We start from the raw sequence: 12,621 nt of genomic DNA, 5'->3' as shown, positions 1-12,621 counted from the left end.
GGGATTTATAAAAACAAAGTTGACGGGAAAATTTGTGCACCTGCATGCAAACTCTGACCCATGCGTACAAAATTTTTACTAGAGTGAGAAAAGTAATGACGTAAACAGAACAATTTTAAACTGTTTTCATTTTGATACACACATTTACATTAATATTCCACTTTCATTAATGCGATAAGCACTGAAGTTACGCAGAAGTTAAACAAAAATGATATGAATTTAGATAGTGGATGTGCTACTTTTGATCACTTTTCCTGTGACACACTGTTTTAATGTCAGCAAGGAGTGATAGACGCACAATAATTCCTCTTTAAACTAAACTGCAGATCTCATGTTATGACAAAATATTTTTAATGAGAACGATGATCAGTGATGCACACTTACTTTGATATTATGGAAGACACTACTGGATTCGGTGGTTGAATGGTCCATTGTCCAGTTTGAATGGGTCCAATGATAATAGCTTACTGTACAACCGCAGCTGCATGGATGTGTTGATGTCGTGTGAAGGCCAAATACTATTTGGCCAGTGGAAATGAATCAATCAACTCTAAAAGTCTAAAAACTTTAGCCTATCTGAGAAGTATTTTTTACAATCTTGTTTTTATGTATATTTTGATATGTTTATTCTAAAGCGTAACAAGGATATTGGATGATTTTTAGCAATGTGTATGGCACAAATGGCATTTATAGTCCATATCTAATATTTTCCAATGTCTTGTACCTTTGACGGTGTTAACCATGGTGTCACATGGATGGGAATATGCATGGAAATAATATGCAGATGAGGTTATGCATAGTAAAACTAGGCGTTGTAAGCTCCATATATGGTGATTTCGGGGAGGAGATAGTGTGGAGTTGCACATATGCACATCTCCCGCTGACTGGGATTTATAAAGTGATTTTTGCATAGGTTCTGGTGTATGCATGGTTTTATAAATCTGAAAACTTTTGTGCGTACATATACTTTTAAGGTCTCTTAACTTTCCCTCTCTTGGCAGAGAGTAAAGGGAGTGCAGTTTAGACATGAGTTCTATAAAAAAGAATACTATGCATTTTACACAGATTTCTTTCAAGTCATCTTTTAAATTATGAGCAGACAAACATACTTACAGGAAACAAGAAACACTTTCAGTCAACCATTCAGTAGTTATAATGATTGCATAAATTATGATCTAAACATAATAGTCACACATATTTAGGTTGTAGACATGATATAGAATTATGCAGTTGAACCATGTTTGAATTATAAGTCCGTCAACCATCCTTTTTTGAATTATTTGATGCAGTTTATATATAAAAACAGTGGGTCTCATTCACTAAGCATGCGTACGCACAAATTTGTGCATGAAATGTGCATAGGAACGATTTTAAGAACAAATCACGATTCACCAAAAATTTCGTACTAAAAATCATTCTAAATTTACGGCAAAATATAGGAACAACTGAAAGCACTCGTACGCAAAAAAGTACTTACTCTGTACAGCCTTATAATCGTGTTAAGAAGTTATATAAATATGAAATTTAATCCTAACAACACTATAATTATATTAAAGTATGTTACATTAGTTGTATTATATAATTCATATGTAAAATTATATAATAAAAGTATAAAATAATACAGTTTAATCTTAAATACATATACTATACAGTGATTATGTTCAGCTGCGAAGTTTCTCTGAATAACGCAGATATATGCGTATGTACAGCTGGCTCATGAGAGGTCTGTAATCTGGGTCTGTTTGAAAGGTGTTTATTGTGAGACCTGGTGAGAATGGCACGCTTGGCATTGCTCAAGGATCAGGCGAGAGCGCGTCTTTAAACAGCTGCATGTCTGATGAGAGTGACGTAAGCCTGTCAGGAAAGCGTGTACAGAAAGACATATGGACATGGTTTAGGCGTGTTTTATGCAAATGATTAACCTTGTGCACATGGCCACTCATTTAGAATACTCCAGATTCACTAAAATAAGAATGAGGTTAAGAACAAATTAATGTGCATACACAGGTGTTGTGAATTAGGCGGAGATTTTTCATGAGAAGTTCTCCTGTGCGTACAAATACGAAATAATCCACGCAATTATTAGTAAATGAGACCCAGTGTCTGTGGGTTTTCCTGTGGATTTCAACTCTGTGTCACTCAGAGGTCACTCAGAAGAAGAAGGTCTGTTTTGTATCTATGTTTCAGGGATCAAACAACTTCTGGTGTTATCTTCAAGGGGCTCAAGCTGTGCCCTCTCCAAACCAATTGGTCTTTTACAAACAGCCTAACGTTGACAAAGTTCTTCCTTTTAGCTAGCAGTGGTATGAATCTGATCAACTTTTTCTTTGTTTTGGTGGTGGCCACAGAGAGCTAGCTGCCACGAAACAGAGAATGTTATATTGGTTTAGAGATGTGATTTATTTAGCCTACAAGGCATGTGGGCTGGTTTCGCCTCTAGGTATTAGGGCTCACTCTACTAGGGGTGTGGCATCTTCTGGAGCTCTTTTTAAAGGAGTCCCTTTGGATGATATTTGTGTTGCGTCTGGAAGTTTTTCGCACACTTTTGTCAGGTTTTATAACATAGACATGGACTTAATTCCTGGCTTTCAGATTTTATCTGCTTGAGCTATGTTTTTTTATGTCTGTTATTTTCTGGTCTGTGTGAGGCACAGGCAAGATCTTGGCGGCTTTCGCTACATGCCGTGATTGGACTCGGTACCCATAGCGTCAGCACTGATGCAGCATTGAGTGAACCTATGAAAGGGAATGTCTAGGGTTACAGGCATAACCCATGTTTCCTGAATACTGAATACAGAATAAGATGATGTAAAAGATATTATTAAATTAGCCTATATCATATTATATTAATTTTGTGCTGTTACGTCTCGTGTGAATCTAGGGGTATAGGCGGATGCAACAAATTAGTAAAAGTTTTAAAGAGTGTTGATCTGAACCCTGCCACAGCACCACAAGCAGACAAATTACTGTAAAGATTTTTATTTACAGCTCATGGAAAAAAATACAAGGTATTTTATTAAGGCAATTATTGGCAAGGCCAAAACTGGGAAATTTAACTTCTGACTAAACTACCAAAGAAGAGGAAAAATAATAACAGAATTGTACCCTAACTTCCTACCTGGCCCCAAAACAGGAAAAAACAGAGTTAAACAAAAATGGCACCTATCTCCCTACAGCTTCCAAATAAACAAACAAATAAGCAAACATTAAAGTAACTAATAAACTTGATGTTAACAGCAGCAAAAAGTAAAAAAAGATAGAAAGAACTGATAAAGGTAAATAGTAGTATGAACCTCCATACTATGCCACGGATTTCTGGGCTTTCAGTTGCGCTTCCTTTCTCTACCCCTACAACTCAATCGGGCTTCGCCTTCCCTCCAGCTCCACCTTGGTCCTCAGTCCCTCCAACTCAGTCTTCCGGCACCCTGGTTCCACAACAGCCACTTGTCACCACAGCTCTGCCTTGGCCTCCAGGACCTACGGTATCACTGGGTCTCTATGTCTCCTTGGCTCCGCCTGGGTCTCCAACTCTCCTGATTGGACTGCTGACTCCACCCTGGCTCCTCCCACCATCAGTTCCGCCATGGGCCTTCATCCTGGCTGTACTCTGGGTGTTATTTGGATCTTTCCTCCATCAGCTCCTCCCTGGCTCCTCCCTCCATCATCTCCACCATGGGTTTTCCATCAGCCAGCCCTGTCTTGGTCACTTCCCTCTCCAGCTCCACGTCCTCCTCCAGAGCCCCCACCTCAGTTGGACTCTTAATAATTACGGCATGAGATGCGCTTCCAGTGGGGAGTGTAATGTAAGGTTTATGTTAGTTCATTTGTGTTTTAGATTGGCTTTCCCTGTTTTTGTTTGCTGTTCTAATTCCTTGTTTGTTTCTATGGTTTCTGATTAATCACCCACCTGTTTCTGTTCTAGTTCATGTTTATGGTAGCATATATAGTGGTTCTGTTATTCTGACATTTTCTCCTGTGTGTTTGTTTTGTTTTTGAATAAAGTGTTTCTTTTGGATACTCTATTCGTTGTGCGTTTGCTACAGTCACATATGAATTTCAGCTAATGGGGATTACAACAACATTTGAATGAAGTTTAATAATTTTATCAATATATGTTCAAAGAATATATAAGATTTATTATTATTGGCTATATTATTATATTTATTATATATTTGTTTTATTTCCATGTTTTATTTCATGTACTTCTTTATACTCAATTAATGTTCTGTAGGCCTACCTACTATTTTCATTCCTCAACAAAACACCAATAGTTACGTTTATAATCAAACTTAGTCAAAGAGCCTTTCAATGACTAGCTGAAATGAAATATTCTAGCCTAATATGTTAAATTCCCTTGAAGTGAAGTTGATTCACTTATTGCCACCTACTGGCGTAGGCCTACAGAAACAGAGTCATATAGAATCAAAGCTTTATTGGCAAGATTGTCAGGCATTTACAGTATTTATTTGTATATATATATATTTTTAACTATTTTTCGAATGGGGTCATGGGCACGAGGTAGCCTATTTTAAATTTTTAAACATTTAAAATTTTAAAAAATCCCTGCATGTAATTACAGCAGTAATAACTTTCTCTAATTACACTGTTGACCCTTCCCTGATCTTTTAACCCACCCTTAAACCTACCCATACCACTAAACCTGTCCCTAACCTTACTCGCACATTGTACTTGTTTTTACTATGTAAGTACATAGTATTTAAGACACCTAATATAAAGTGTGACTGTTGTGTCTACACACTGTTTTATTGCCTTTTTCATACATCTGGTTTACCTGAGTTTGCTTTATTTAATAAATACCTTTGTTTTGGAACATTTGCATCCTTCTCATTATCATCTGGACTAAATTTGACAGAATACTGGACCTTGAAAAGGATTTAAATGGAGATTGCGTTCATTAACATTGCTCCAATGGGAAGTTTCCCAAGTCCAACAGGGCTATGATTTTTATGTTTCAAGGAGGAAAAGACTTAGAGACGTATGTGGAGGAGTTAATCAGTACCAGCCACCTAACAATCTACGATGATATCATGCTCATGGAGGGATTTTGGATCAGTTTGGATGACGAGATCTGACTGGTGCCCCTGGGGAAGCTCCTGCTAAAGCTGGCAGAGTACATCAAATTTGCCCTAAGGGTCAACAGATGTTCTTTTACTGTGGGCAATGTAGAACCACCCTAGAGCTAGACCCAGTGCTCATGCCCATGCCCAACGTAGACCGAAAGACCCAGCTGATTCTCATCACGGAGTACAAGCCTGAGCCAATGCCTTCTGAGTAGCCAGAGCCAGCAGCAACATCCATCCCGGAGGAGAAGCCAGAGGTCCCGGCTGACCAGGTGTGTGAGCTGGCCATAACATCCGTGCCAGTGGGGGTTTTAGAGGAACTGGAAACAGAAGAATGGCTGATAGACTGGGAAATGGAGGTAGTGCCTCTCACCCTGCCCACCCACGAACCTTCTCTGCCAATGGTTCACTGCCCCAGTCATCACAGAGTTGTCTTCATCACCATCATCCCTGTCCAACATGGAGCCTGCTTCCACACCCGGTCTTCCTCTCCTACATGTTCCACCGAAACCAGTCATACCCTCGTCTCCACCTCCACTGGCTCCCTTCAGCACTTTAGCTCCACCATCAGCCCTGCCATGCAGCCCTGATCTGCACTGGGGCTTCTGGTCCCCATCTCAGCCCTGGCATGAGGAGTCCCAGGCTCTACCTCGGCCCGTCGACCAATCGACTCCGTATTTTTAAGTTCCTCTTTGTTTTCAGTTGAATTGTCAGGCATTGTCATGTATACACTCAATTATAATTTTCTTTTTTTTTTTAATTTTAGTTACTTTTTTTTTTTTTTAATTTAAATTTGTGAAAATTTTTAATAAAACAAAATAAAAAAGTAGAATATAAAATGAAAATGAAAAATAAGTGATGAAATATACATGCTTATAAATCCACATCAATCAAGTGTTAAATCAAGTACTAAATTCAATCCAAAAATCAAATCACTAAGGTTATGGTAAGGGTTAAGTGTTAGTGTTTGTTTCAGCATTGTGCATAGTTTCAGCCACGTGTTTGACAGGACCAATTAAATCCTTAGAAACCTTTGGAGCTTGGCCAGGTGCTTTTGTTGATTACACTTATGGTGTAAACGTAAATAAATGCACTCCATGAAATGTGTTTGTAAAATGTTCCAGATTTCTTTATATGATTTCTCTGCAGAGTCTTTTGGTGCAGTTAAGCTGCACAAGATGTTGTATATTTTCATTACCCTCAGAAGAACAGCTACTCTTAATCCCGATGTCACTAGCTAAACGATACTGTTCAACTCTCTCCACATACTGTACATCTCCCAGTTATCCACCATACTTTCCAAAGCATCCGTTTGTTGACTGAAATTCTGCGGGCAGTTGTCAGTGAAGTCCCTCGCTGTCAGACTGGTACTGCGTAAACTGCTGTCATTCAACGATTTATTTATTCATTTATATTTATATATATATTTATTTATTCTATGCTATGCTAAAATATGTTTTGCTTATTTCAAGCCAAGACTTTCATTTTCATTTTGATACTAAAAAATGCTCTGAAATCTGGACTGAGATAGGGTTTCAGAAGGGAGATGCTAGAAATGCATTCTAGCTGCTCCTGTCTTTTAACTGAAAATCCAGATCATCTCATGGGTATGATATTTTCTCATTTCTCAAGCTAACTGCATGCACCATCTTTAAACTTCTCATTTATTGTCAAATGGTAGCAAACATGGAAAATTAATTAACTCTGACATCGGGGAAAGGTGGGATTATGGACAATATATTGCTAAATGTGGGAAAAGTTCTGGGGAAGTTCTGCTTGAGGAGGTCTAGCCACTTCACTAACTGTAAATATATGTGTTTATATGTATATATGTGCAGACACACATTGTTCAGTTAACTATAAAGTTTGCTCTGTTCTTTTCCCAGTTCACTGAACCCTTACTTTAATTTCGGGAGAAATTGGTGAATTTCGTCTTTAATCAGACAGATCCGATTCTCTGAACTGCGGTGGCAATTGACATGATTTAAAGGGGACCTATAATGCCCCTTTTACAAAATGTAATATAAGTCTGTGAAGTTTCAGCTCAGAATACCCCACAGATCATTTATTATTGCTTTTCAAATTTGCCCCTATTTGAGTGTGAGAAAAAACACCCCGTTTTTGTATGTGTCCCTTTAAGTCAAGTCAAGTCACCTTTATTTATATAGCGCTTTTTACAATGTAGATTGTGTCAAAGCAGCTTTACATTGATAACTGGTACATTGTTTGGCTGCACAGCAGCTCTTAAAGAATAGTGTCAATGCAGGCAGATCAAAGCACTGTTGAATATCAAATGTCAAGTCAAGTGTCCCCAACTAAGTAAGCCAGAGGCGACAGCGGCAAGGAACCCAAACTCCATCAGGTGACATTAGGTGGCAGACAAGTGGCAAATTGGTGTTAAAATGGAGAAAAAAACCTTGGGAGAAACCAGGCTTAGTCGGGGTGCCAGTTCTCCTCTGGCCAACGGTGCTTTGTTACCTTTAACTGCGAATGAGCTGCTGCTCCTGGCTGGTTTGCAGAAGAAGGTGGAGCTTTAACAGCTTGCGCTTCGGTTGCTCAGCAACAACAAAGCTGGAGAATCTTATGCAGCCAAAATGACGATTGTCAGTAATGGTGTTCAGCTTTACATCGTTCAAACCGGAATCTCACACTGATGGAGAGACTCAGGAAGAAGTTACAACTTTTAGAATGCATCTGGACATTTCTGAACGGTTAGTGGATAAATTTATGTAGTTGTTGTGGAGTTGATTCAACTCATCGACTAGCATGTGCCTTCATGTTTATCTTTTGTGCAAATCCAGCAAATTGACCCTCGTTTGTGAAGCAGTCTGGCATAAAATGACGGCATGGTAACAATACTCAACTACAACAACTCTTCCCCTTCTCTAAAGCAGCCAAACATGGCCTCGCACATTTGTTTTGTGTTCTCGGGGTCAGGGTAAATTTTAGGGTTAGTGATGTCACTAACCCGGGAAGAAGCTTGTTGTAGTCCCTACTAGCCATTTGTTGTAATCCTTAAACAGAGAATTCTTTAAAAGAAAATATCTCCCTTTGCATTGAACTTTGAGCGTTGTAACTTTACATACGTTGCTTATGCTCTAAAAGCAACATTACACACTAACTAAAGTTAAAAAAGTGAAATCATAAACAATCACCCCTTTAAATGACAAAACACATTAAAATATTTGACAATAGGCGCTGATTTATGTTTCTGTCGGTTGGTGCCAACACTCCATAACCGAGCATGTACACGTAGTATCTGGGCCAGAGTAGAGCCATGAGGAGTTTTGTGGAGAGATTCGTGCTGCACATTACATTGATGCGTTCTCACGTTAATGTATTACATTGATGCGCACTCGACATGCGTCGTTAAAAAATGCCATAGTAATCTCCTCAAGTGAACTATAAAAATAAAAAGAATGTCGTGTCTGAAAGCTGCAGTCGTTTTTTATTGTTAAAATGAATGGAGAATATCTCATATTTTTCCGTGGGTGCTCCTATAGTTCATAATAGGCTATAGTTAACAAGTTTGTGAAAATTTTGAATAAAAAGGAAAAACGGAATAAAAGTGATACATCTGTCATACAGCGCTAGTGCCTGGGTGATGTGTTGCCCCCCAGATTAATAATAAATGTGCACATATTGTGAATTAATTGAATATTAGTAACCTAGCTTTCTTGGTAACCTTCAGTAAATTACCTTCTCTATGAAAATAATTTATAAAACATCAGTTGACCATATGTTTACTTTCAAGTTCATTTTTCCATATTGATAAAAAAAAAATAATAATAAAAATAAATAAAATTCAAGATCACACAAAAATTTAAATTCCATCATCATTTACTCAACCTCATGGTCCAAAAGTTTGTGTAATAAATTCTATGTTGAATCAAAAGAAATATTTCTTTCTGAATCTATTTTTTTGTAATGTCTATTTGATGCTTTACACAATAATGACTTCAAATGATCTTTTGGGGATAATTTCTCAGGCAAATTTGACATACAATAAATTTGTGTTAATTAGATTAATTAATTGCTACATCATGTAATTAATTAGATTTAAAAATGTAATCGCTTCCCAGCCATAAAAGTAATACAAAGTGAAGAGCACTAGTCTATTGTGAGAGTTCCATTGCAGATGTGGACAATGTCAGCACTGAATAGAGATTAGGGCTTGTCCTTAGTTCCCTGCGAGGGCTAATACAGGACTGGCTGCCAAGTATATTACAGTAACTTGCCATGGTATACTCTCTGTGCTATTAACCCATATGCACTTCTCAGGAACGCTGTGCTAAAGGTATTCAGCTGCATGGCAATGCTCAATCCTATCTAATCTCTCAGAGGCAAGATGATAAACTGCCTCTCCATCAGGGTGGAGAGGGACAGAATGAAAGGTGGAGAGGTAGTAGCATAGTGCTAGTTTTGATAATGCCTCCCTGTGGCCATAACACTTTGTAAGGGCACTGGTGCAGCTGAATTATTATACCATTTGTAGGGGACAAATTAAAACCCCTGTTGAATTAGGGGTTTGATACAGTCTTGAATAAAGACGTTTAACCTACACATTTGTATCTGTGTAATTAATCTGCTGCATGCTAAAATATATGTTCTGTGAGTCAATTTGTATTGTGTCAACGTAGTGTATTGTGCCTATGCACTTGCAACATTTGTAAAACTGACATCTTTAATTTGCACTGCTTATCTTTAGATGTTTTTGGTGCAATAAATAATACATATTTTGAGTTCCATAGAAGGAAATGACTAGTAATCCTGTCTGTAATGTCCTTAAAAAAACTCTGCCAACTTGAAAATTGAGAAATTTTATCTGATAAAGAGCAAATAGAGTATTATCAGTATATCAATGAAAGCTAATTCTAAGTTTAATGTATCCTAGAGGAATGTAAAAAATGAATGAAAAAGAAAAACAACAGAGTGTGTCAACACTATCACTAAGATCTAATAGTTTGGAGAAAAAAACGCAAATTTTTACCATGCACTAATATGGACACCAAGCACTCTAAAAGGGATTACCTTTGTTGAATACATTTGAACCTTTGTAGTCTGTGCTCTTCCAAAAACCAACCTTGAAGATCCTTGATTCACAATGTAATTGCTTTCTCCATCTATTTAAACCATCTTACAGAGCATTTGAGTGCTTGGATGTCAGTGAGGTCAGTTTTTAATTTTATATGAAGCTTGTATTTCCATCTAATTCAAAATTTAATGACTTAAGGCTCTTATTGATTTTGGAAAGAGTAAGGCTGTTCTTGGAGAACTGAAAGTGATGCACCAGGGAAAGGCCACTCAACATTCTTTTCCATTCTTTTCTTTTCTTTTCTCAACATTCTTTTCTTCTCTGTAGATCTTTGCCCGTTTTTGTCACATACAATAAACACTACTGAAATTCTGGTTCCAAGGTAGCAATGCTATAACTGTAGTCTCAGCCGCAGATGTCAATGCACACAGGCCGTTGATTGAACGTCTGATGTATATGGCACACTTAACTGGAAACACTTCAGGATTTTCAAAGTCGTCATCTGGTTGGTTGAATTCTACAGAATGTCTGGGAGGTGTGTGTGTTGTGTTCTTTAACAGTTCGCCTGGAAACAACGCCATGACACCATACTCCCATACTCCCTTGTGGAAGAAGAATGCCGTCGTGTTTACAACTGTGACAATGAGCGCTTACCATGATCGACTAAATGTGTGTTAGTAATTCTGAATGGATCTGTATACTGTAGTAGGTATATGCAGTCAGGTCAAGACGGTTGGTTCAGGTTTTTTTTTTTTTTGGCATCTCCATGCGGTCCTATTCAGTATCCCAACTTGACTTGTCTAAAATGTAAACAAGCTCTTTGATTTGCTCAACCATGACAAAATGAACGTGTTAAACAAAATAAATGGCGTATGCTTAATTTCATGATAAGTGTGCGATTAATCACAAAAAAAAAAAAAAAAGGGTGTGATGAATCACGATTAAAAGTTTTAATCTATTGACAGCCCTAGTAAATATTCAATTTTTCAAAACAGACTTTAGGAAACTCAAGGAATGTAGGCATAATGCAATCTACCAATCGCTAGTGTGAGGTTTAAATGCAAGTCTAAACAATGTGCTGATGAGCTGCTGGTGTACATGACTAGAGTGAATGCGAGCGGGGCATAGTCCAGAGTTAAATATGGTTTTATTTTATTGGCATATATCCTCAGAAACTTTATTGGATTAAAAACTGGAGTATGGAATACTTTTCCACAATCTTTTTTATTTATTTATTTATTTTAGTTTAAAAATGTTGGTTCTTGCTGATAATTGTATGTACAAAAACAACAGAAAGATTCTTCAAAATTCTTCAAGGATTCTGCCTAAATGATGACATCATTTTTATTTTTGGGTGAACTATTCATTTAGTGTTATTAACGGCAGTTATTATAAAGTGTTACCCAAACATTTTTAGGATATTTACATTTGTCAGTGTTTTAATGTAATGTTCATTTGGAGTTATATTCAATTTAATTCAATTCACATTTATTTGTATAGCGCTTTTCACAATACATATCATTTCAAAGCAGCTTTACAGAGAATGCATGTCAACATTACAATTTAGAGAATGCAGTTAGCTAATAATGTAATAATTTAGGCAATTAATTTACAATCACTGTTAGCAATTTAATTGAAGGTAGAAGCAATGAGCTCCTGGAAAAATGAATTACATATTAACAATAATTAGGATATATAGAAATTTGGGAATGTGCGTGTTGATCCAGATGTTGCGTCTTCTGAAGTCCTCTCAGGAGTTGGCGCCGTCTCTTCAAAAGTGTTGGTCATCTGTGATCTTCTTAAGAGGCTGGATCCAAACTGAAGCTGATGTACTCTCTAGTCACCTAGAGGTAAAATGGAAAAGCAAATGGAGAATAATTAGCATAGCTGCTGTTCATAACATTAAGCAAAGATAGTCATGTGCAATTGATCTGATATGAGATGCATTATGTGAATGCTTGGCTAAAGAGATGTGTCTTTAATCTAGATTTAAACTGGGTGAGCGAGTCTGAGTCCCGAACATTATCAGGAAGGCTATTCCAGAGTTTAGGAGCCAAATGTGAAAACGCTCTCCCTCCTTTAGAGGACTTAGCTATCCTAGGTACAACCAGAAGTCCAGAGTTTTGTGATCTTAAAAAGCGTGAAGGATTGTAGGGCGATAGAAGATCAGTTAAGTACACAGGAGCTAAACCATTTAGAGCCTTATAGGTCATTAGCAGTACTTTATAATCGATACGGAACTTAATAGGTAACCAGTGAAGAGATGATAAAATTAGTGTTATATGATCATATTTTCTTGACCTGGTAAAAACTCTAGCAGCTGCATTTTGTACTAATTGTAGCTTGTTTATTGAGGAAGCAGGACAACCAGCTAGTAATGCATTACAGTAATCTAGTCTAGACGTCATGAAAGCAAGAACTAACTTTTCTGCATCAGAAACAGATAACATATTCCGTATCTTAGCAATGTTTCTGAGGTGGAAGAAGGCTGTTTTTGTAACATAT

Source organism: Ctenopharyngodon idella, chromosome 18 (assembly GCF_019924925.1).
Source record: "Ctenopharyngodon idella isolate HZGC_01 chromosome 18, HZGC01, whole genome shotgun sequence".
Classification (NCBI taxonomy): Eukaryota; Metazoa; Chordata; class Actinopteri; order Cypriniformes; family Xenocyprididae; genus Ctenopharyngodon; species Ctenopharyngodon idella.
The sequence above is the reverse complement of the archived record's forward strand: the minus strand, read 5'-3'. Positions refer to the sequence as shown.